The following is a 25,607-nucleotide window of genomic DNA, read 5'->3' on the forward strand; positions in this document are numbered from 1 at the left end:
TCATCAAAGAAAACTGCTTCGACTGACAGCATTGGATGCACCGCATTTAAGCAACCGTCCACATCCGCCGCGCCGGGGCACAACACCGTTTCGGACATGGAGTGCTCACCCGTTCTCACGTTTCAGGTGTCCCTCCTTCTGGCGTTACCTGCTGTCCTGTGCGCGACTCGCCCGTTTATCTCAAAGCAGCCACCGGACGGCTTCATGAATTGGACGCAACAGCCAGCCTTGGATGATACTCACTTCATCTGCTGGCAACCGGGATCATCAAAGCCAACTGCTTCGACTGACAGCATTGGCTGCATCGCATTTAAGTGACCGTAAACATCCGCCGCTCGGGGCACAACTCCGTTTCGGACATGGAGTGCTTACCCGTCTCACGTTTCAGGTGTCGCTTCTTCTGGCGTTGCCTGCTGCCCTGTGCGCTACTGGCCCGTTTATCTGAAAGCAGCCACCGGACCGCTTCATGAATTGGAGCGAACTGCCAGCTTTGGATTATACTCACTTCATCTGCTGGCAACCGGGATCATCAAAGCCAACGGCTTCGCCTGACAGCATTGGCTGCACCGCATTTAAGCAACCGTCCACATCCGCCGCGCCGGGGCACAACACCGTTTCGGACATGGAGTGCTCACCCGTGCTCACGTTTTAGTGGTCCCTCCTTCTGGCGTTGCGTGGTGCCCTGTGCGCTACTGGCCCGCTTATCTGAAAGCAGCCACCGGACCGCTTCATGAATTGGAGCGAACTGCCAGCTTTGGATTATACTCACTTCATCTGCTGGCAACCGGGATTATCAAAGCCAACGGCTTCGCCTGACAGCATTGGCTGCACCGCATTTAAGCGACCGTCCACATCCGCCGCGCCGGGGCACAACACCCTTTCGGACATGGAGTGCTCACACGTGCTCACGTTTCAGGTGTCCCTCCTTCTGGCGTCGCCTGCTGCCCTGTGCGCAACTGGCCCGTTTATCTGACAGCAGCTACCGGACCGCTTCTTGAATTGGACGACACTGCTAGCCTTGGATGATACTCACTTCATCTGCTGGCAACCGGGATCATCAAAGCCAACTGCTTCGCCTGACAGCATTGGCTGCACCGCATTTAAGCGACCGTCCACATCCGCCGCGCCGGGGCACAACACCGTTTTGGACATGGAGTGCTCACCCGTGCTCACGTTTCAGGTTTCCCTTCTTCTGGCGTTGCCTGCTGCCCCGTTCGACTCTGGCCTGTTTATCTGAAAGCAGCCACCAGTCCGCTTCATGAATTGGACCCAACTACCAGCCTTGGATGATACTCTCTTCACCTGCTGGTAACCGGGTTCATCAAAGCCAACTGCTTCGACTGACAGCATTGGCTGCACCGCATTTAAGCGACCGTCCACATCCGCCGCGCCGGGACACAACACCGTTTCGGACATGGAGTGCTGACCCGTGCTCACGTTTCAGGTGTCCCTCCTTCTGGCGTTACCTGCTGCTCTGTGCGCAACTGGCCCGTTTCTCTGAAAGCAGCCACTGGACCGCTTCATGAAGTGGAGCGAACTGTCAGCCTTGGATGATACTTCATCTGCTAGCAACCGGGATCATCAAAGCCAACTGCTTCGCCTGACAGCATTGGCTGCACCACATTTAAGCGACCGTCCACGTCCACAGCGCCGGGGCACAACACCGTTTCGGACATGGAGTGCTCACCCTTGCTCACGTTTCAGGTGTCCCTCCTTCTGGCGTTGCCTGCTGCCCTGTGCGCAACTGGCCCGTTTATCTGAAAGCAGCCACCGGACCGCTTCATGAATTGGACGCCACAGCCAGCCTTGGATGATACTCACTTCATCTGCTGGCAACCGGGATCGTCCAAGCCAACTGCTTCGACTGACAGCATTGGATGCACCGCATTTAAGCAACCGTCCACATCCGCCGCGCCGGGGCACAACACCGTTTCGGACATGGAGTGCTCACCCGTTCTCACGTTTCAGGTGTCCCTCCTTCTGGAGTTACCTGATGCCCTGTGCGCTACTGGCCCGTTTATCTGAAAGCAGCCACCGGACCGCTTCATGAATTGGAGCGAACTGCCAGCTTTGGATTATACTCACTTCATCTGCTGGCAACCGGGATCATCAAAGCCAACTGCATCGCCTGACAGCATTGGCTGCACCGCATTTAAGCGACCGTCCACATCCGCCGCGCCTGGGCACAACACCCTTTCGGACATGGAGTACTCACACGTACTCACGTTTCAGGTGTCCCTCCTTCTGGCGTCGCCTGCTGCCCTGTGCGCAACTAGCCCGTTTATCTGAAAGCAGCAACCGGACCGCTTCTTGAATTGGACGACACTGCCAGCCTTGGATGATACTCACTTCATCTGCTGGCAACCGGGATCATCAAAGCCAACTGCTTCGCCTGACAGCATTGGCTGCACCGCATTTAGGCGACCGTCCACATCCGCCGCGCCGGGGCACAACACCGTTTCGGACATTGAGGGCTCACCCGTGCTCACGTTTCAGGTTTCCCTTCTTCTGGCGTTGCCTGCTGCCCCGTTCGACTCTGGCCTGTTTATCTGAAAGCAGCCACCGGACCGCTTCATGAATTGGACCCAACTACCAGCCTTGGATGATACTCACTTCACCTGCTGGTAACAGGGTTCATCAAAGTCAACTGCTTCGACTGACAGCTTTGGCTGGACCGCATTTAAGCGACCGTCCACATCCGCCGCGCCGGGGCACAACACCGTTTCGGACATGGAGTGCTGACCCGTGCTCACGTTTCAGGTGTCCCTCCTTCTGGCGTTACCTGCTGCTCTGTGCGCAACTGGCCCGTTTCTCTGAAAGCAGCCACTGGACCGCTTCATGAATTGGAGCGAACTGTCAGCCTTGGATGATACTTCATCTGCTAGCAACCGGGATCATCAAAGCCAACTGCTTCGCCTGACAGCATTGGCTGCACCACATTTAAGCGACCGTCCACGTCCACAGCGCCGGGGCACAACACCGTTTCGGACATGGAGTGCTCACCCTTGCTCACGTTTCAGGTGTCCCTCCTTCTGGCGTTGCCTGCTGCCCAGTGCGCAACTAGCCCGTTTATCTGAAAGCAGCTACCGGACCGCTTCATGATTTGGACGCCACAGCCAGCCTTGAATGATACTCACTTCATCTGCTGGCAACCGTGATCATCAAAGCCAACTGCTTCCACTGACAGCATTGGATGCACCGCATTTAAGCAACCGTCCACATCCGCCGCGCCGGGGCACAACACCGTTTCGGACATGGAGTGCTCACCCGTTCTCACGTTTCAGGTGTCCCTCCTTCTGGCGTTACCTGCTGTCCTGTGCGCAACTGGCCCGTTTATCTCAAAGCAGCCACCGGACGGCTTCATGAATTGGACGCAACAGCCAGCCTTGGATGATACTCACTTCATCTGCAGGCAACCGGGATCATCAAAGCCAACTGCTTCGACTGACAGCATTGGCTGCACCGCATTTAAGTGACCGTCCACATCCGCCGCTCGGGGCACAACACCGTTTCGGACATGGAGTGCTTACCCGTCTCACGTTTCAGGTGTCCCTCCTTCTGGCGTTGCCTGATGCCCTGTGCTCTACTGGCCCGTTTATCTGAAAGCAGCCACCGGACCGCTTCATGAATTGGAGCGAACTGCCAGCTTTGGATTATACTCACTTCATCTGCTGGAAACCGGGATCATCAAAGCCAACTGCTTCGCCTGACAGCATTGGCTGCACAGCATTTAAGGGACCGTCTACATCCGCCGCGCCGGGGCACAACACCGTTTCGGACATGGAGTGCTCACACGTGCTCATGTTTCAGGTGTCCCTCCTTCTGGCGTTGCCTGCTGCCTTGTGCGCAACTGGCCCGTTTATCTGAAGGTAGCCACCGGACCGCTTCATTAATTGGACCCAACTGCCAGCCTTGGATGATACTCACTTCATGTGCTGGCAACCGGGATCATCAAAGCCAACTGCTTCGGCTGACAGCAATGGCTGCACCGCATTTAAGCAACCGTCCACATCCGCCGCGCCGGGGCACAACACCGTTTCGGACATGGAGTGCTCACCCGTGCTCACGTTTTAGTGGTCCCTCCTTCTGGCGTTGCGTGGTGCCCTGTGCGCTACTGGCCCGCTTATCTGAAAGCAGCCACCGGACCGCTTCATGAATTGGAGCGAACTGCCAGCTTTGGATTATACTCACTTCATCTGCTGGCAACCGGGATTATCAAAGCCAACGGCTTCGCCTGACAGCATTGGCTGCACCGCATTTAAGCGACCGTCCACATCCGCCGCGCCGGGGCACAACACCCTTTCGGACATGGAGTGCTCACACGTGCTCACGTTTCAGGTGTCCCTCCTTCTGGCGTCGCCTGCTGCCCTGTGCGCAACTGGCCCGTTTATCTGACAGCAGCTACCGGACCGCTTCTTGAATTGGACGACACTGCTAGCCTTGGATGATACTCACTTCATCTGCTGGCAACCGGGATCATCAAAGCCAACTGCTTCGCCTGACAGCATTTTCTGCACCGCATTTAAGCGACCGTCCACATCCGCCGCGCCGGGGCACAACACCGTTTCGGACATGGAGTGCTCACCCGTGCTCACGTTTCAGGTTTCCCTTCTTCTGGCGTTGCCTGCTGCCCCGTTCGACTCTGGCCTGTTTATCTGAAAGCAGCCACCAGTCCGCTTCATGAATTGGACCCAACTACCAGCCTTGGATGATACTCACTTCACCTGCTGGTAACCGGGTTCATCAAAGCCAACTGCTTCGACTGACAGCATTGGCTGCACCGCATTTAAGCGACCGTCCACATCCGCCGCGCCGGGACACAACACCGTTTCGGACATGGAGTGCTGACCCGTGCTCACGTTTCAGGTGTCCCTCCTTCTGGCGTTACCTGCTGCTCTGTGCGCAACTGGCCCGTTTCTCTGAAAGCAGCCACTGGACCGCTTCATGAATTGGAGCGAACTGTCAGCCTTGGATGATACTTCATCTGCTAGCAACCGGGATCATCAAAGCCAACTGCTTCGCCTGACAGCATTGGCTGCACCACATTTAAGCGACCGTCGACGTCCACAGCGCCGGGGCACAACACCGTTTCGGACATGGAGTGCTCACCCGTGCTCACGTTTTAGTGGTCCCTCCTTCTGGCGTTGCGTGGTGCCCTGTGCGCTACTGGCCCGCTTATCTGAAAGCAGCCACCGGACCGCTTCATGAATTGGAGCGAACTGCCAGCTTTGGATTATACTCACTTCATCTGCTGGCAACCGGGATCATCAAAGCCAACTGCTTCGCCTGACAGCATTGGCTGCACCGCATTTAAGCGACCGTCCACATCCGCCGCGCCTGGGCACAACACCCTTTCGGACATGGAGTACTCACACGTACTCACGTTTCAGGTGTCCCTCCTTCTGGCGTCGCCTGCTGCCCTGTGCGCAACTAGCCCGTTTATCTGAAAGCAGCAACCGGACCGCTTCTTGAATTGGACGACACTGCCAGCCTTGGATGATACTCACTTCATCTGCTGGCAACCGGGATCATCAAAGCCAACTGCTTCGCCTGACAGCATTGGCTGCACCGCATTTAGGCGACCGTCCACATCCGCCGCTCCGGGGCACAACACCGTTTCGGACATTGAGGGCTCACCCGTGCTCACGTTTCAGGTTTCCCTTCTTCTGGCGTTGCCTGCTGCCCCGTTCGACTCTGGCCTGTTTATCTGAAAGCAGCCACCGGACCGCTTCATGAATTGGACCCAACTACCAGCCTTGGATGATACTCACTTCACCTGCTGGTAACAGGGTTCATCAAAGTCAACTGCTTCGACTGACAGCTTTGGCTGGACCGCATTTAAGCGACCGTCCACATCCGCCGCGCCGGGGCACAACACCGTTTCAGACATGGAGTGCTGACCCGTGCTCACGTTTCAGGTGTCCCTCCTTCTGGCGTTACCTGCTGCTCTGTGCGCAACTGGCCCGTTTCTCTGAAAGCAGCCACTGGACCGCTTCATGAATTGGAGCGAACTGTCAGCCTTGGATGATACTTCATCTGCTAGCAACCGGGATCATCAAAGCCAACTGCTTCGCCTGACAGCATTGGCTGCACCACATTTAAGCGACCGTCCACGTCCACAGCGCCGGGGCACAACACCGTTTCGGACATGGAGTGCTCACCCTTGCTCACGTTTCAGGTGTCCCTCCTTCTGGCGTTGCCTGCTGCCCTGTGCGCAACTGGCCCGTTTATCTGAAAGCAGCCACCGGACCGCTTCATGATTTGGACGCCACAGCCAGCCTTGAATGATACTCACTTCATCTGCTGGCAACCGTGATCATCAAAGCCAACTGCTTCGACTGACAGCATTGGATGCACCGCATTTAAGCAACCGTCCACATCCGCCGCGCCGGGGCACAACACCGTTTCGGACATGGAGTGCTCACCCGTTCTCACGTTTCAGGTGTCCCTCCTTCTGGCGTTACCTGCTGTCCTGTGCGCAACTGGCCCGTTTATCTCAAAGCAGCCACCGGACGGCTTCATGAATTGGACGCAACAGCCAGCCTTGGATGATACTCACTTCATCTGCAGGCAACCGGGATCATCAAAGCCAACTGCTTCGACTGACAGCATTGGCTGCACCGCATTTAAGTGACCGTCCACCTCCGCCGCTCGGGGCACAACACCGTTTCGGACATGGAGTGCTTACCCGTCTCACCTTTCAGGTGTCCCTCCTTCTGGCGTTGCCTGATGCCCTGTGCGCTACTGGCCCGTTTATCTGAAAGCAGCCACCGGCCCGCTTCATGAATTGGAGCGAACTGCCAGCTTTGGATTATACTCACTTCATCTGCTGGAAACCGGGATCATCAAAGCCAACTGCTTCGCCTGACAGCATTGGCTGCACAGCATTTAAGGGACCGTCCACATCCGCCGCGCCGGGGCGCAACACCGTTTCGGACATGGAGTGCTCACACGTGCTCACGTTTCAGGTGTCCCTCCTTCTGGCGTTGCCTGCTGCCTTGTGCGCAACTGGCCCGTTTATCTGAAAGTAGCCGCCGGACCGCTTCATTAATTGGACCCAACTGCCAGCCTTGGATGATACTCACTTCATGTGCTGGCAACCGGGATCATCAAAGCCAACTGCTTCGACTGACAGCATTGGATGCACCGCATTTAAGCAACCGTCCACATCCGCCGCGCCGGGGCACAACACCGTTTCGGACATGGAGTGCTCACCCGTTCTCACGTTTCAGGTGTCCCTCCTTCTGGCGTTACCTGCTGTCCTGTGCGCAACTGGCCCGTTTATCTCAAAGCAGCCACCGGACGGCTTCATGAATTGGACGCAACAGCCAGCCTTGGATGATACTCACTTCATCTGCAGGCAACCGGGATCATCAAAGCCAACTGCTTCGACAGACAGCATTGGCTGCACCGCATTTAAGTGACCGTCCACATTCGCCGCTCGGGACACAACACCGTTTCGGACATGGAGTGCTTACCCGTCTCACGTTTCAGGTGTCCCTCCTTCTGGCGTTGCCTGCTGCCCTGTGCCCTAATGGCCCGTTTATCTGAAAGCAGCCACCGGACCACTTCATGAATTGGAGCGAACTGCCAGCTTTGGATTATACTCACTTCATCTGCTGGCAACCGGGATCATCAAAGCCAACTGCTTCGACTGACAGCATTGGATGCACCGCATTTAAGCAACCGTCCACATCCGCCGCGCCGGGGCACAACACCGTTTCGGACATGGAGTGCTCACCCGTCCTCACGTTTCAGGTGTCCCTCCTTCTGGCGTTACCTGCTGTCCTGTGCGCTACTGGCCCTTTTATCTGAAAGCAGCCACCGGACCACTTCATGAATTGGAACGAACTGCCAGCTTTGGATTATACTCACTTCATCTGCTGGCAACCGGGATCATCAAAGCCAACTGCTTCACCTGACAGCATTGGCTGCACCGCCTTTAAGCGACCGTCCACATCCGCCGCGCCGGGGCACAACACCGTTTTGGACATGGAGTGCTAGCACGTGCTCACGTTTCAGGTGTCCCTCCTTCTGGCGTTGCCTGCTGCCTTGTGCGCAACTAGCCCGTTTATCTGAAAGCAGCCACCGGACCGCTTCATGAATTGGAGCGAACTGCCAGCTTTTCATTATACTCACTTCATCTGCTGGCAACCGGGATCATCAAAGCCAACGGCTTCGCCTGACAGCATTGGCTGCACCACATTTAAGCGACCTTCCACGTCCACAGCACCGGGGCACAACACCGTTTCGGACATGGAGTGCTCACCCTTGCTCACGTTTCAGGTGTCCCTCCTTCTGGCGTTGCCTGCTGCCCTGTGCGCAACTGGCCCGTTTATCTGAAAGCAGCCACCGGACCGCTTCATGAATTGGACGCCACAGCCAGCCTTGAATGATACTCACTTCATCTGCTGGCAACCGTGATCATCAAAGCCAACTGCTTCGACTGACAGCATTGGATGCACCGCATTTAAGCAACCGTCCACATCCGCCGCGCCGGGGCACAACACCATTTCGGACATGGAGTGCTCACCCGTTCTCACGTTTCAGGTGTCCCTCCTTCTGGCGTTACCTGCTGTCCTGTGCGCAACTGGCCCGTTTATCTCAAAGCAGCCACCGGACGGCTTCATGAATTGGACGCAACAGCCAGCCTTGGATGATACTCACTTCATCTGCAGGCAACCGGGATCATCAAAGCCAACTGCTTCGACTGACAGCATTGGCTGCACCGCATTTAAGTGACCGTCCACATCCGCCGCTCGGGGCACAACACCGTTTCGGACATGGAGTGTTTACCCGTCTCACGTTTCAGGTGTCCCTCCTTCTGGCGTTGCCTGATGCCCTGTGCGCTACTGGCCCGTTTATCTGAAAGCAGCCACCGGACCGCTTCATGAATTGGAGCGAACTGCCAGCTTTGGATTATACTCACTTCATCTGCTGGAAACCGGGATCATCAAAGCCAACTGCTTCGCCTGACAGCATTGGCTGCACAGCATTTAAGGGACCGTCCACATCCGCCGCGCCGGGGCACAACACCGTTTCGGACATGGAGTGCTCACACGTGCTCACGTTTCAGGTGTCCCTCCTTCTGGCGTTGCCTGCTGCCTTGTGCGCAACTGGCCCGTTTATCTGAAGGTAGCCACCGGACCGCTTCATTAATTGGACCCAACTGCCAGCCTTGGATGATACTCACTTCATGTGCTGGCAACCGGGATCATCAAAGCCAACTGCTTCGGCTGACAGCATTGGCTGCACCGCATTTAAGCAACCGTCCACATCCGCCGCGCCGGGGCACAACACCGTTTCGGACATGGAGTGCTCACCCGTGCTCACGTTTTAGTGGTCCCTCCTTCTGGCATTGCGTGGTGCCCTGTGCGCTACTGGCCCGCTTATCTGAAAGCAGCCACCGGACCGCTTCATGAATTGGAGCGAACTGCCAGCTTTGGATTATACTCACTTCATCTGCTGGCAACCGGGATTATCAAAGCCAACGGCTTCGCCTGACAGCATTGGCTGCACCGCATTTAAGCGACCGTCCACATCCGCCGCGCCGGGGCACAACACCCTTTCGGACATGGAGTGCTCACACGTGCTCACGTTTCAGGTGTCCCTCCTTCTGGCGTCGCCTGCTGCCCTGTGCGCAACTGGCCCGTTTATCTGAAAGCAGCAACCGGACCGCTTCTTGAATTGGACGACACTGCCAGCCTTGGATGATACTCACTTCATCTGCTGGCAACCGGGATCATCAAAGCCAACTGCTTCGCCTGACAGCATTGGCTGCACCGCATTTAAGCGACCGTCCACATCCGCCGCGCCGGGGCACAACACCGTTTCGGACATGGAGTGCTCACCCGTGCTCACGTTTCAGGTTTCCCTTCTTCTGGCGTTGCCTGCTGCCCCGTTCGACTCTGGCCTGTTTATCTGAAAGCAGCCACCAGTCCGCTTCATGAATTGGACCCAACTACCAGCCTTGGATGATACTCACTTCACCTGCTGGTAACCGGGTTCATCAAAGCCAACTGCTTCGACTGACAGCATTGGCTGCACCGTATTTAAGCGACCGTCCACATCCGCCGCGCCGGGACACAACACCGTTGCGGACATGGAGTGCTGACCCGTGCTCACGTTTCAGGTGTCCCTCCTTCTGGCGTTACCTGCTGCTCTGTGCGCAACTGGCCCGTTTCTCTGAAAGCAGCCACTGGACCGCTTCATGAATTGGAGCGAACTGTCAGCCTTGGATGATACTTCATCTGCTAGCAACCGGGATCATCAAAGCCAACTGCTTCGCCTGACAGCATTGGCTGCACCACATTTAAGCGACCGTCCACGTCCACAGCGCCGGGGCACAACACCGTTTCGGACATGGAGTGCTCACCCTTGCTCACGTTTCAGGTGTCCCTCCTTCTGGCGTTGCCTGCTGCCCTGTGTGCAACTGGCCCGTTTATCTGAAAGCAGCCACCGGACCGCTTCATGAATTGGACGCCACAGCCAGCCTTGGATGATACTCACTTCATCTGCTGGCAACCGGGATCGTCCAAGCCAACTGCTTCGACTGACAGCATTGGATTCACCGCATTTAAGCAACCGTCCACATCCGCCGCGCCGGGGCACAACACCGTTTCGGACATGGAGTGCTCACCTGTTCTCACGTTTCAGGTGTCCCTCCTTCTGGAGTTACCTGATGCCCTGTGCGCTACTGGCCCGTTTATCTGAAAGCAGCCACCGGACCGCTTCATGAATTGGAGCGAACTGCCAGCTTTGGATTATACTCACTTCATCTGCTGGCAACCGTGATCATCAAAGCCAACTGCTTCGACTGACAGCATTGGATGCACCGCATTTAAGCAACCGTCCACATCCGCCGCGCCGGGGCACAACACAGTTTCGGACATGGAGTGCTCACCCGTTCTCACGTTTCAGGTGTCCCTCCTTCTGGCGTTACCTGCTGTCCTGTGCGCAACTGGCCCGTTTATCTCAAAGCAGCCACCGGACCGCTTCATGAATTGGAGCGAACTGCCAGCTTTGGATTATACTCACTTCATCTGCTGGCAACCGGGATCATCAAAGCCAACTGCTTCGCCTGACAGCATTGGCTGCACCGCATTTAAGCGACCGTCCACATCCGCCGCGCCGGGGCACAACACCGTTTCGGACATGGAGTGCTCACCCGTGCTCACGTTTCAGGTTTCCCTTCTTCTGGCGTTGCCTGCTGCCCCGTTCGACTCTGGCCTGTTTATCTGAAAGCAGCCACCGGACCGCTTCATGAATTGGACCCAACTACCAGCCTTGGATGATACTCACTTCACCTGCTGGTAACCGGGTTCATCAAAGCCAACTGCTTCGACTGACAGCATTGGCTGCACCGCATTTAAGCGACCGTCCACATCCGCCGCGCCGGGACACAACACCGTTTCGGACATGGAGTGCTCACCCGTTCTCACGTTTCAGGTGTCCCTTCTTCTGGCGTTACCTGCTGTCCTGTGCGCAACTGGCCCGTTTATCTCAAAGCAGCCACCGGACGGCTTCATGAATTGGACGCAACAGCCAGCCTTGGATGATACTCACTTCATCTGCAGGCAACCGGGATCATCAAAGCCAACTGCTTCGACTGACAGCATTGGCTGCACCGCATTTAAGTGACCGTCCACATCCGCCGCTCGGGGCACAACACCGTTTCCGTCATGGAGTGCTTACCCGTCTCACGTTTCAGGTGTCCCTCCTTCTGGCGTTGCCTGATGCCCTGTGCGCTACTGGCCCGTTTATCTGAAAGCAGCCACCGGACCGCTTCATGAATTGGAGCGAACTGCCAGCTTTGAATTATACTCACTTCATCTGCTGGAAACCGGGATCATCAAAGCCAACTGCTTCGCCTGAGAGCATTGGCTGCACAGCATTTAAGGGACCGTCCACATCCGCCGCGCCGGGGCACAACACCGTTTCCGACATGGAGTGCTCACACGTGCTCACGTTTCAGGTGTCCCTCCTTCTGGCGTTGCCTGCTGCCTTGTGCGCAACTGGCCCGTTTATCTGAAGGTAGCCACCGGACCGCTTCATTAATTGGACCCAACTGCCAGCCTTGGATGATACTCACTTCATGTGCTGGCAACCGGGATCATCAAAGCCAACTGCTTCGGCTGACAGCATTGGCTGCACCGCATTTAAGCAACCGTCCACATCCGCCGCGCCGGGGCACAACACCGTTTCGGACATGGAGTGCTCACCCGTGCTCACGTTCTAGTGGTCCCTCCTTCTGGCGTTGCGTGGTGCCCTGTGCGCTACTGGCCCGTTTATCTGAAAGCAGCCACCGGACCGCTTCATGAATTGGAGCGAACTGCCAGCTTTGGATTATACTCACTTCATCTGCTGGCAACCGGGATCATCAAAGCCAACGGCTTCGCCTGACAGCATTGGCTGCACCGCATTTAAGCGACCGTCCACATCCGCCGCGCCGGGGCACAACACCGTTTCGGACATGGAGTGCTCACCCGTGCTCACGTTTCAGGTTTCCCTTCTTCTGGCGTTGCCTGCTGCCCCGTTCGACTCTGGCCTGTTTATCTGAAAGCAGCCACCGGACCGCTTCATGAATTGGACCCAACTACCAGCCTTGGATGATACTCACTTCACCTGCTGGTAACCGGGTTCATCAAAGCCAACTGCTTCGACTGACAGCATTGGCTGCACCGCATTTAAGCGACCGTCCACATCCGCCGCGCCGGGACACAACACCGTTTCGGACATGGAGTGCTCACCCGTTCTCACGTTTCAGGTGTCCCTCCTTCTGGCGTTACCTGCTGTCCTGTGCGCAACTGGCCCGTTTATCTCAAAGCAGCCACCGGACGGCTTCATGAATTGGACGCAACAGCCAGCCTTGGATGATATTCACTTCATCTGCAGGCAACCGGGATCATCAAAGCCAACTGCTTCGATTGACAGCATTGGCTGCACCGCATTTAAGTGACCGTCCACATCCGCCGCTCGGGGCACAACACCGTTTCCGTCATGGAGTGCTTACCCGTCTCACGTTTCAGGTGTCCCTCCTTCTGGCGTTGCCTGATGCCCTGTGCGCTACTGGCCCGTTTATCTGAAAGCAGCCACCGGACCGCTTCATGAATTGGAGCGAACTGCCAGCTTTGAATTATACTCACTTCATCTGCTGGAAACCGGGATCATCAAAGCCAACTGCTTCGCCTGACAGCATTGGCTGCACAGCATTTAAGGGACCGTCCACATCCGCCGCGCCGGGGCACAACACCGTTTCGGACATGGAGTGCTCACACGTGCTCACGTTTCAGGTGTCCCTCCTTCTGGCGTTGCCTGCTGCCTTGTGCGCAACTGGCCCGTTTATCTGAAGGTAGCCACCGGACCGCTTCATTAATTGGACCCAACTGCCAGCCTTGGATGATACTCACTTCATGTGCTGGCAACCGGGATCATCAAAGCCAACTGCTTCGGCTGACAGCATTGGCTGCACCGCATTTAAGCAACCGTCCACATCCGCCGCGCCAGAGCACAACACCGTTTCGGACATGGAGTGCTCACCCGTGCTCACGTTCTAGTGGTCCCTCCTTCTGGCGTTGCGTGGTGCCCTGTGCGCTACTGGCCCGTTTATCTGAAAGCAGCCACCGGACCGCTTCATGAATTGGAGCGAACTGCCAGCTTTCGATTATACTCACTTCATCTGCTGGCAACCGGGATCATCAAAGCCAACGGCTTCGCCTGACAGCATTGGCTGCACCGCATTTAAGCGACCGTCGACATCCGCCGCGCCTGGGCACAACACCCTTTCGGACATGGAGTACTCACACGTACTCACGTTTCAGGTGTCCCTCCTTCTGGCGTCGCCTGCTGCCCTGTGCGCAACTAGCCCGTTTATCTGAAAGCAGCAACCGGACCGCTTCTTGAATTGGACGACACTGCCAGCCTTGGATGATACTCACTTCATCTGCTGGCAACCGGGATCATCAAAGCCAACTGCTTCGCCTGACAGCATTGGCTGCACCGCATTTAGGCGACCGTCCACATCCGCCGCCCCGGGGCGCAACACCGTTTCGGACATTGAGGGCTCACCCGTGCTCACGTTTCAGGTTTCCCTTCTTCTGGCGTTGCCTGCTGCCCCGTTCGACTCTGGCCTGTTTATCTGAAAGCAGCCACCGGACCACTTCATGAATTGGACCCAACTACCAGCCTTGGATGATACTCACTTCACCTGCTGGTAACAGGGTTCATCAAAGCCAACTGCTTCGACTGACAGCATTGGCTGCACCGCATTTAAGTGACCGTCCACATCCGCCGCTCGGGGCACAACACCGTTTCGGACATGGAGTGCTTACCCGTCTCACGTTTCAGGTGTCCCTCCTTCTGGCGTTGCCTGATGCCCTGTGCGCTACTGGCCCGTTTATCTGAAAGCAGCCACCGGACCGCTTCATGAATTGGAGCGATCTGCCAGCTTTGGATTATACTCACTTCATCTGCTGGAAACCGGGATCATCAAAGCCAACTGCTTCGCCTGACAGCATTGGCTGCACAGCATTTAAGGGACCGTCCACATCCGCCGCGCCGGGGCACAACACCGTTTCGGACATGGAGTGCTCACACGTGCTCACGTTTCAGGTGTCCCTCCTTCAGGCGTTGCCTGCTGCCTTGTGCGCAACTGGCCCGTTTATCTGAAAGTAGCCACGGGACCGCTTCATTACTTGGACCCAACTGCCAGCCTTGGATGATACTCACTTCATGTGCTGGCAACCGGGATCATCAAAGCCAACTGCTTCGACTGACAGCATTGGCTGCACCGCATTTAAGCAACCGTCCACATCCGCCGCGCCGGGGCACAACACCGTTTCGGACATGGAATGCTCACCCGTGCTCACGTTTTAGTGGTCCCTCCTTCTGGCGTTGCGTGGTGCCCTGTGCGCTACTGGCCTGTTTATCTGAAAGCAGCCACCGGACCGCTTCATGAATTGGAGCGAACTGCCAGCTTTGGATTATACTCACTTCATCTGCTGGCAACCGGGATCATCAAAGCCAACTGCTTCGCCTGACAGCATTGGCTGCACCGCATTTAAGCGACCGTCCACATCCGCCGCGCCGGGGCACAACACCGTTTCGGACATGGAGTGCTCACCCGTGCTCACGTTTCAGGTTTCCCTTCTTCTGGCGTTGCCTGCTGCCCCGTTCGACTCTGGCCTGTTTATCTGAAAGCAGCCACCGGACCGCTTCATGAATTGGACCCAACTATCAGCCTTGGATGATACTCACTTCACCTGCTGGTAACCGGGTTCATCAAAGCCAACAGCTTCGACTGACAGCATTGGCTGCACCGCATTTAAGCGACCGTCCACATCCGCCGCGCCGGGACACAACACCGTTTCGGACATGGAGTGCTCACCCGTTCTCACGTTTCAGGTGTCCCTCCTTCTGGCGTTACCTGCTGTCCTGTGCGCAACTGGCCCGTTTATCTCAAAGCAGCCACCGGACGGCTTCATGAATTGGACGCAACAGCCAGCCTTGGATGATACTCACTTCATCTGCAGGCAACCGGGATCATCAAAGCCAACTGCTTCGACTGACAGCATTGGCTGCACCGCATTTAAGTGACCGTCCACATCCGCCGCTCGGGGCACAACAGCGTTTCGGTCATGGAGTGCTTACCCGTCTCACGTTTCAGGTGTCCCTCCTTCTGGCGTGGCCTGATGCCCTGTGCGCTACTGGCCCGTTTATCTGAAAGCAGCCACCGGACCGCTTAATGAATTGGAGCGAACTGCCAGCTTTGGATTATACTCACTTCATCTGCTGGAAACCGGGATCATCAAAGCCAACTGCTTCGCCTGACAGCATTGGCTGCACAGCATTTAGGGGACCGTCCACATCCGCCGCGCCGGGGCACAACACCGTTTCGGACATGGAGTGCTCACACGTGCTCACGTTTCAGGTGTCCCTCCTTCTGGCGTTGCCTGCTGCCTTGTGCGCAACTGGCCCGTTTATCTGAAGGTAGCCACCGGACCGCTTCATTAATTGGACCCAACTGCCAGCCTTGGATGATACTCACTTCATGTGCTGGCAACCGGGATCATCAAAGCCAACTGCTTCGGCTGACAGCATTGGCTGCACCGCATTTAAGCAACCGTCCACATCCGCCGCGCCGGGGCACAACACCGTTTCGGACATGGAGTGCTCACCCGTGCTCACGTTCTAGTGGTCCCTCCTTCTGGCGTTGCGTGGTGCCCTGTGCGCTACTGGCCCGTTTATCTGAAAGCAGCCACCGGACCGCTTCATGAATTGGAGCGAACTGCCAGCTTTGGATTATACTCACTTCATCTGCTGGCAACAGGGATCATCAAAGCCAACGGCTTCGCCTGACAGCATTGGCTGCACCGCATTTAAGCGACCGTCCACATCCGCCGCGCCGGGGCACAACACCCTTTCGGACATGGAGCGGTCTGTGCTCACGTTTCAGGTTTCCCTTCTTCTGGCGTTGCCTGCTGCCCCGTTCGACTCTGGCCTGTTTATCTGAAAGCAGCCACCAGACCGCTTCATGAATTGGACCCAACTACCAGCCTTGGATGATACTCACTTCACCTGCTGATAACCGGGTTCATCAAAGCCAACTGCTTCGACTGACAGCATTGGCTGCACCGCATTTAAGCGACCGTCCACATCCGCCGCGCCGGGACACAACACCGTTTCGGACATGGAGTGCTTACCCGTGCTCACGTTTCAGGTGTCCCTCCTTCTGGCGTTACCTGCTGCTCTGTGCGCAACTGGCCCGTTTCTCTGAAAGCAGCCACTGGACCGCTTCATGAATTGGAGCGAACTGTCAGCCTTGGATGATACTTCATCTGCTAGCAACCGGGATCATCAAAGCCAACTGCTTCGCCTGACAGCATTGGCTGCACCACATTTAAGCGACCGTCCACGTCCACAGCGCCGGGGCACAACACCGTTTCGGACATGGAGTGCTCACCCTTGCTCACGTTTCAGGTGTCCCTCCTTCTGGCGTTGCCTGCTGCCCTGTGCGCAACTGGCCCGTTTATCTGAAAGCAGCCACCGGACCGCTTCATGAATTGGACGCCACAGCCAGCCTTGGATGATACTCACTTCATCTGCTGGCAACCGGGATCATCAAAGCCAACGGCTTCGCCTGACAGCATTGGCTGCACCGCATTTAAGCGACCGTCCACATCCGCCGCGCCAGGGCACAACACCCTTTCGGACATGGAGTACTCACACGTGCTCACGTTTCAGGTGTCCCTCCTTCTGGCGTCGCCTGCTGCCCTGTGCGCAACTAGCCCGTTTATCTGAAAGCAGCAACCGGACAGCTTCTTGAATTGGACGACACTGCCAGCCTTGGATGATACTCACTTTATCTGCTGGCAACCGGGATCATCAAAGCCAACTGCTTCGCCTGACAGCATTGGCTGCACCGCATTTAGGCGACCGTCCACTTCCGCCGCGCCGGGGCACAACACCGTTTCGGACATTGAGTGCTCACCCGTGCTCACGTTTCAGGTTTCCCTTCTTCTGGCGTTGCCTGCTGCCCCGTTCGACTCTGGCCTGTTTATCTGAAAGCATCCACCGGACCGCTTCATGAATTGGACCCAACTACCAGCCTTGGATGATACTCACTTCACCTGCTGGTAACCGGGTTCATCAAAGTCAACTGCTTCGACTGACAGCTTTGGCTGGACCGCATTTAAACGACCGTCCACATCCGCCGCGCCGGGGCACAACACCGTTTCGGACATGGAGTGTTGACCCGTGCTCACGTTTCAGGTGACCCTCCTTGTGGCGTTACCTGCTGCTCTGTGCGCAACTGGCCCGTTTCTCTGAAAGCAGCCACTGGACAGCTTCATGAATTGGAGCGAACTGTCAGCCTTGGATGATACTTCATCTGCTAGCAACCGGGATCATCAAAGCCAACTGCTTCGCCTGACAGCATTGGCTGCACCACATTTAAGCGACCGTCCACGTCCACAGCGCCGGGGCACAACACCGTTTCGGACATGGAGTGCTCACCCTTGCTCACGTTTCAGCTGTCCCTCCTTCTGGCGTTGCCTGCTGCCCTGTGCGCAACTGGCCCGTTTATCTGAAAGCAGCCACCGGACCGCTTCATGATTTGGACGCCACAGCCAGCCTTGAATGATACTCACTTCATCTGCTGGCAACCGTGATCATCAAAGCCAACTGCTTCGACTGACAGCATTGGATGCACCGCATTTAAGCAACCGTCCACATCCGCCGCGCCGGGGCACAACACCGTTTCGGACATGGAGTGCTCACCCGTTCTCACGTTTCAGGTGTCCCTCCTTCTGGCGTTACCTGCTGTCCTGTGCGCAACTGGCCCGTTTATCTCAAAGCAGCCACCGGACGGCTTCATGAATTGGACGCAACAGCCAGCCTTGGATGATACTCACTTCATCTGCAGGCAACCGGGATCATCAAAGCCAACTGCTTCGACTGACAGCATTGGCTGCACCGCATTTAAGTGACCGTCCACATCCGCCGCTCGGGGCACAACACCGTTTCGGACATGGAGTGCTTACCCGTCTCACGTTTCAGGTGTCCCTCCTTCTGGCGTTGCCTGATGCCCTGTGCGCTACTGGCCCGTTTATCTGAAAGCAGCCACCGGACCGCTTCATGAATTGGAGCGAACTGCCAGCTTTGGATTATACTCACTTCATCTGCTGGAAACCGGGATCATCAAAGCCAACTGCTTCGCCTGACAGCATTGGCTGCACAGCATTTAAGGGACCGTCCACATCCGCCGCGCCGGGGCACAACACCGTTTCGGACATGGAGTGCTCACTCGTGCTCACGTTTCAGGTGTCCCTCCTTCTGGCGTTGCCTGCTGCCTTGTGCGCAACTGGCCCGTTTATCTGAAAGTAGCTACCGGACCGCTTCATTAATTGGACCCAACTGCCAGCCTTGGATGATACTCACTTCATGTGCTGGCAACCGGGATCATCAAAGCCAACTGCTTCGACTGACAGCATTGGCTGCACCGCATTTAAGCAACCGTCCACATCCGCCGCGCCGTGGCACAACACCGTTTCGGACATGGAGTGCTCACCCATGCTCACGTTTTATTGGTCCCTCCTTCTGGCGTTGCGTGGTGCCCTGTGCGCTACTGCCTGTTTATCTGAAAGCAGCCACCGGACCGCTTCATGAATTGGAGCGAACTGCCAGCTTTGGATTATACTCACTTCATCTGCTGGCAACCGGGATCATCAAAGCCAACTGCTTCGCCTGACAGCATTGGCTGCACCGCATTTAAGCGACCGTCCACATCCGCCGCGCCGGGGCACAACACCCTTTCGGACATGGAGCGGTCCGTGCTCACGTTTCAGGTTTCCCTTCTTCTGGCGTTGCCTGCTGCCCCGTTCGACTCTGGCCTGTTTATCTGAAAGCAGCCACCAGACCGCTTCATGAATTGGACCCAACTACCAGCCTTGGATGATACTCACTTCACCTGCTGATAACCGGGTTCATCAAAGCCAACTGCTTCGACTGACAGCATTGGCTGCACCGCATTTAAGCGACCGTCCACATCCGCCGCGCCGGGACACAACACCGTTTCGGACATGGAGTGCTTACCCGTGCTCACGTTTCAGGTGTCCCTCCTTCTGGCGTTACCTGCTGCTCTGTGCGCAACTGGCCCGGTTCTCTGAAAGCAGCCACTGGACCGCTTCATGAATTGGAGCGAACTGTCAGCCTTGGATGATACTTCATCTGCTAGCAACCGGGATCATCAAAGCCAACTGCTTCGCCTGACAGCATTGGCTGCACCACATTTAAGCGACCGTCCACGTCCACAGCGCCCGGGCACAACACCGTTTCGGACATGGAGTGCTCACCCTTGCTCACGTTTCAGGTGTCCCTCCTTCTGGCGTTGCCTGCTGCCCTGTGCGCAACTGGCCCGTTTATCTGAAAGCAGCCACCGGACCGCTTCATGAATTGGACGCCACAGCCAGCCTTGGATGATACTCACTTCATCTGCTGGCAACCGGGATCATCAAAGCCAACGGCTTCACCTGACAGCATTGGCTGCACCGCATTTAAGCGACCGTCCACATCCGCCGCGCCGGGGCACAACCCCCTTTCGGACATGGAGTGCTCACACTTGCTCACGTTTCAGGTGTCCCTCCTTCTGGAGTTACCTGATGCCCTGTGCGCTACTGGCCCGTTTATCTGAAAGCAGCCACCGGACCGCTTCATGAATTGGAGCGAACTGCCAGCTTTGGATTATACTCAGTTCATCTGCTGGCAACCGGGATCATCAAAGCCAACTGCTTCCCCTGACAGCATTGGCTGCACCGCATTTCAGCGACCGTCCACATCCGCCACGCCAGGGCACAACACCCTTTCGGACATGGAGTACTCACACGTGCTCACGTTTCAGGTGTCCCTCCTTCTGGCGTCGCCTGCTGCCCTGTGCGCAACTAGCCCGTTTATCTGAAAGCAGCAACCGGACAGCTTCTTGAATTGGACGACACTGCCAGCCTTGGATGATACTCACTTTATCTGCTGGCAACCGGGATCATCAAAGCCAACTGCTTCGCCTGACAGCATTGGCTGCACCGCATTTAGGCGACCGTCCACTTCCGCCGCGCCGGGGCACAACACCGTTTCGGACATTGAGTGCTCACCCGTGCTCACGTTTCAGGTTTCCCTTCTTCTGGCGTTGCCTGCTGCCCCGTTCGACTCTGGCCTGTTTATCTGAAAGCAGCCACCGGACCGCTTCATGAATTGGACCCAACTACCAGCCTTGGATGATACTCACTTCACCTGCAGGTAACCGGGTTCATCAAAGTCAACTGCTTCGACTGACAGCTTTGGCTGGACCGCATTTAAGCGACCGTCCACATCCGCCGCGCCGGGGCACAACACCGTTTCGGACATGGAGTGCTGACCCGTGCTCACGTTTCAGGTGTCCCTCCTTCTGGCGTTACCTGCTGCTCTGTGCGCAACTGGCCCGTTTCTCTGAAAGTAGCCACTGGACCGCTTCATGAATTGGAGCGAACTGTCAGCCTTGGATGATACTTCATCTGCTAGCAACCGGGATCATCAAAGCCAACTGCTTCGCCTGACAGCATTGGCTGCACCACATTTAAGCGACCGTCCACGTCCACAGCGCCGGGGCACAACACCGTTTCGGACATGGAGTGCTCACCCTTGCTCACGTTTCAGGTGTCCCTCCTTCTGGCGTTGCCTGCTGCCCTGTGCGCAACTGGCCCGTTTATCTGAAAGCAGCCACCGGACCGCTTCATGAATTGGACGCCACAGCCAGCCTTCAATGATACTCACTTCATCTGCTGGCAACCGTGATCATCAAAGCCAACTGCTTGGACTGACAGCATTGGATGCACCGCATTTAAGCAACCGTCCACATCCGCCGCGCCTGGGCACAACACCGTTTCGGACATGGAGTGCTCACCCGTTCTCACGTTTCAGGTGTCCCTCCTTCTGGCGTTACCTGCTGTCCTGTGCGCAACTGGCCCGTTTATCTCAAAGCAGCCACCGGACGGCTTCATGAATTGGACGCAACAGCCAGCCTTGGATGATACTCACTTCATCTGCAGGCAACCGGGATCATCAAAACCAACTGCTTCGACTGACAGCATTGGCTGCACCGCATTTAAGTGACCGTCCACATCCGCCGCTCGGGGCACAACACCGTTTCGGACATGGAGTGCTTACCCGTCTCACGTTTCAGGTGTCCCTCCTTCTGGCGTTGCCTGATGCCCTGTGCGCTACTGGCCCGTTTCTCTGAAAGCAGCCACTGGACCGCTTCATGAATTGGAGCGAACTGTCAGCCTTGGATGATACTTCATCTGCTAGCAACCGGGATCATCAAAGCCAACTGCTTCGCCTGACAGCATTGGCTGCACCACATTTAAGCGACCGTCCACGTCCACAGCGCCGGGGCACAACACCGTTTCGGACATGGAGTGCTCACCCTTGCTCACGTTTCAGGTGTCCCTCCTTCTGGCGTTGCCTGCTGCCCTGTGCGCAACTGGCCCGTTTATCTGAAAGCAGCCACCGGACCGCTTCATGAATTGGACGCCACAGCCAGCCTTGGATGATACTCACTTCATCTGCTGGCAACTGGGATCGTCCAAGCCAACTGCTTCGACTGACAGCATTGGATGCACCGCATTTAAGCAACCGTCCACATCCGCCGCGCCGGGGCACAACACCGTTTCGGACATGGAGTGCTCACACGTGCTCACGTTTCAGGTGTCCCTCCTTCTGGCGTTGCCTGCTGCCTTGTGCGCAACTGGCCCGTTTATCTGAAGGTAGCCACCGGACCGCTTCATGAATTGGAGCGCACTGCCAGCTTTGGAATATACTCACTTCATCTGCTGGCAACCGGGATCATCAAAGCCAACTGCTTCGCCTGAGAGCCTTGGCTGCACCTCATTTAAGCGACCGTCCACATCCGCCGCGCCGGGGCACAACACCGCTTCGGACATGGAGTGCTGACCCGTGCTCAAGTTTCAGGAGTCCCTCCTTCTGGCGTTACCTGCTGCTCTGTGCGCAACTGGCCCGTTTATCTGAAAGCAGCCACCGGACCGCTTCATGAATTGGACGCTACTGCCAGCCTTGGATGATACTCACTTCATCTGCTGGCAACCGGGATCATCAAGGCCAACTGCTTCGACTGACAGCATTGGCTGCACCGCATTTAAGCGACCGTCCACATCCGCCGCTCGGGGCACAACTCCGTTTCGGACATGGAGTGCTTACCCGTCTTACGTTTCAGGTGTCCCTTCTTCTGGCGTTGCCTGCTGCCCTGTGCCCTACTGGCCCGTTTATCTGAAAGCAGCCACCCGACCATTTCATGAATTGGAGCGAACTGCCAGCTTTGGATTATACTCACTTCATCTGCTGGCAACCGGGATCATCAAAGCCAACTGCTTCGACTGACAGCATTGGATGCACCGCATTTAAGCAACCGTCCACATCCGCCGCGCCGGGGCACAACACCGTTTCGGACATGGAGTGCTCACCCGTTCTCACGTTTCAGGTGTCCCTCCTTCTGGCGTTACCTGCTGTCCTGTGCGCAACTCGCCCGTTTATCTCAAAGCAGCCACCGGACGGCTTCATGAATTGGACGCAACAGCCAGCCTTGGATGATACTCACTTCATCTGCTGGCAACCGGGATCATCAAAGCCAACTGCTTCGACTGACAGCATTGGCTGCATCGCATTTAAGTGACCGTAAACATCCGCCGCTCGGGGCACAACTCCGTTTCGGACATGGAGTGCTTACCCGTCTCACGTTTCAGGTGTCGCTTCTTCTGGCGTTGCCTGCTGCCCTGTGCGCTACTGGCCCTTTTATCTGAAAGCAGCCACCGGACCACTTCATGAATTGGAGCGAACTGCCAGCTTTGGATTATACTCACTTCATCTGCTGGCAACCGGGATCATCAAAGCCAACTGCTTCACCTGACAGCATTGGCTGCACCGCCTTTAAGCGACCGTCCACATCCGCCGCGCCGGGGCACAACACCGTTTTGGAAATGGAGTGCTAGCACGTGCTCGCGTTTCAGGTGTCCCTCCTTCTGGCGTTGCCTGCTGCCTTGTGCGCAACTAGCCCGTTTATCTGAAAGCAGCCACCGGACCGCTTCATGAATTGGAGCGAACTGCCAGCTTTTGATTATACTCACTTCATCTGCTGGCAACCGGGATCACCAAAGCCAACGGCTTCGCCTGACAGCATTGGCTGCACCGCATTTAAGCGACCGTCCACATCCGCCGCGCCGGGGCACAACACCTTTTCGGACATGGAGTGCTCACATGTGCTCACGTTTCAGGTGTCCCTCCTTCTGGCGTCGCCTGCTGCCCTGTGCGCAACTGGCCCGTTTATCTGAAAGCAGCAACCGGACCGCTTCATGAATTGGAGCGAACTGTCAGCCTTGGATGATACTTCATCTGCTAGCAACCGGGATCATCAAAGCCAACTGCGTAGCCTGACAGCATTGGCTGCACCACATTTAAGCGACCGTCCACGTCCACAGCGCCGGGGCACAACACCGTTTCGGACATGGAGTGCTCACCCTTGCTCACGTTTCAGTTGTCCCTCCTTCTGGCGTTGCCTGCTGCCCTGTGCGCAACTGGCCCGTTTATCTGAAAGCAGCCACCGGACCGCTTCATGAATTGGACGCCACAGCCAGCCTTGGATGATACTCACTTCATCTGCTGGCAACCGGGATCATCCAAGCCAACTGCTTCGACTGACAGCATTGGATGCACCGCATTTAAGCAACCGTCCACATCCGCCGCGCCGGGGCACAACACCGTTTCGGACATGGAGTGCTCACCCGTTCTCACGTTTCAGGTGTCCCTCCTTCTGGCGTTGCGTGGTGCCCTGTGCGCTACTGGCCCGTTTATCTGAAAGCAGCCACCGGACGGCTTCATGAATTGGACGCAACAGCCAGCCTTGGATGATACTCACTTCATCTGCAGGCAACCGGGATCATCAAAACCAATTGCTTCGACTGACAGCATTGGCTGCACCGCATTTAAGTGACCGTCCACATCCGCCGCTCGGGGCACAACACCGTTTCGGACATGGAGTGCTTACCCGTCTCACGTTTCAGGTGTCCCTCCTTCTGGCGTTGCCTGATGCCCTGTGCGCTACTGGCCCGTTTATCTGAAAGCAGCCACCGGACCGCTTCATGAATTGGAGCGAACTGCCAGCTTTGGATTGTACTCACTTCATCTGCTGGAAACCGGGATCATCAAAGCCAACTGCTTCGCCTGACAGCATTGGCTGCACAGCATTTAAGGGACCGTCCACATCCGCCGCGCCGGGGCACAACACCGTTTCGGACATGGAGTGCTCACACGTGCTCACGTTTCAGGTGTCCCTCCTTCTGGCGTTGCCTGCTGCCTTGTGCGCAACTGGCCCGTTTATCTGAAGGTAGCCACCAGACCGCTTCATTAATTGGACCCAACTGCCAGCCTTGGATGATACTCACTTCATGTGCTGGCAACCGGGATCATCAAAGCCAACTGCTTCGGCTGACAGCATTGGCTGCACCGCATTTAAGCAACCGTCCACATCCGCCGCGCCGGGGCACAACACCGTTTCGGACATGGAGTGCTCACCCGTGCTCACGTTTTAGTGGTCGCTCCTTCTGGCGTTGCGTGGTGCCCTGTGCGCTACTGGCCCGTTTATCTGAAAGCAGCCACCGGACCGCTTCATGAATTGGAGCGAACTGCCAGCTTTGGATTATACTCACTTCATCTGCTGGCAACCGGGATTATCAAAGCCAACGGCTTCGCCTGACAGCATTGGCTGCACCGCATTTAAGCGACCGTCCACATCCGCCGCGCCGGGGCACAACACCCTTTCGGACATGGAGTGCTCACACGTGCTCACGTTTCAGGTGTCCCTCCTTCTGGCGTCGCCTGCTGCCCTGTGCGCAACTGGCCCGTTTATCTGAAAGCAGCAACCGGACCGCTTCTTGAATTGGACGACACTGCCAGCCTTGGATGATACTCACTTCATCTGCTGGCAACCGGGATCATCAAAGCCAACTGCTTCGCCTGACAGCATTGGCTGCACCGCATTTAAGCGACCGTCCACATCCGCCGCGCCGGGG

This window comes from Dermacentor variabilis, chromosome 6 (genome assembly GCF_050947875.1).
Source record: "Dermacentor variabilis isolate Ectoservices chromosome 6, ASM5094787v1, whole genome shotgun sequence".
In the NCBI taxonomy this organism is placed as follows: domain Eukaryota; kingdom Metazoa; phylum Arthropoda; class Arachnida; order Ixodida; family Ixodidae; genus Dermacentor; species Dermacentor variabilis.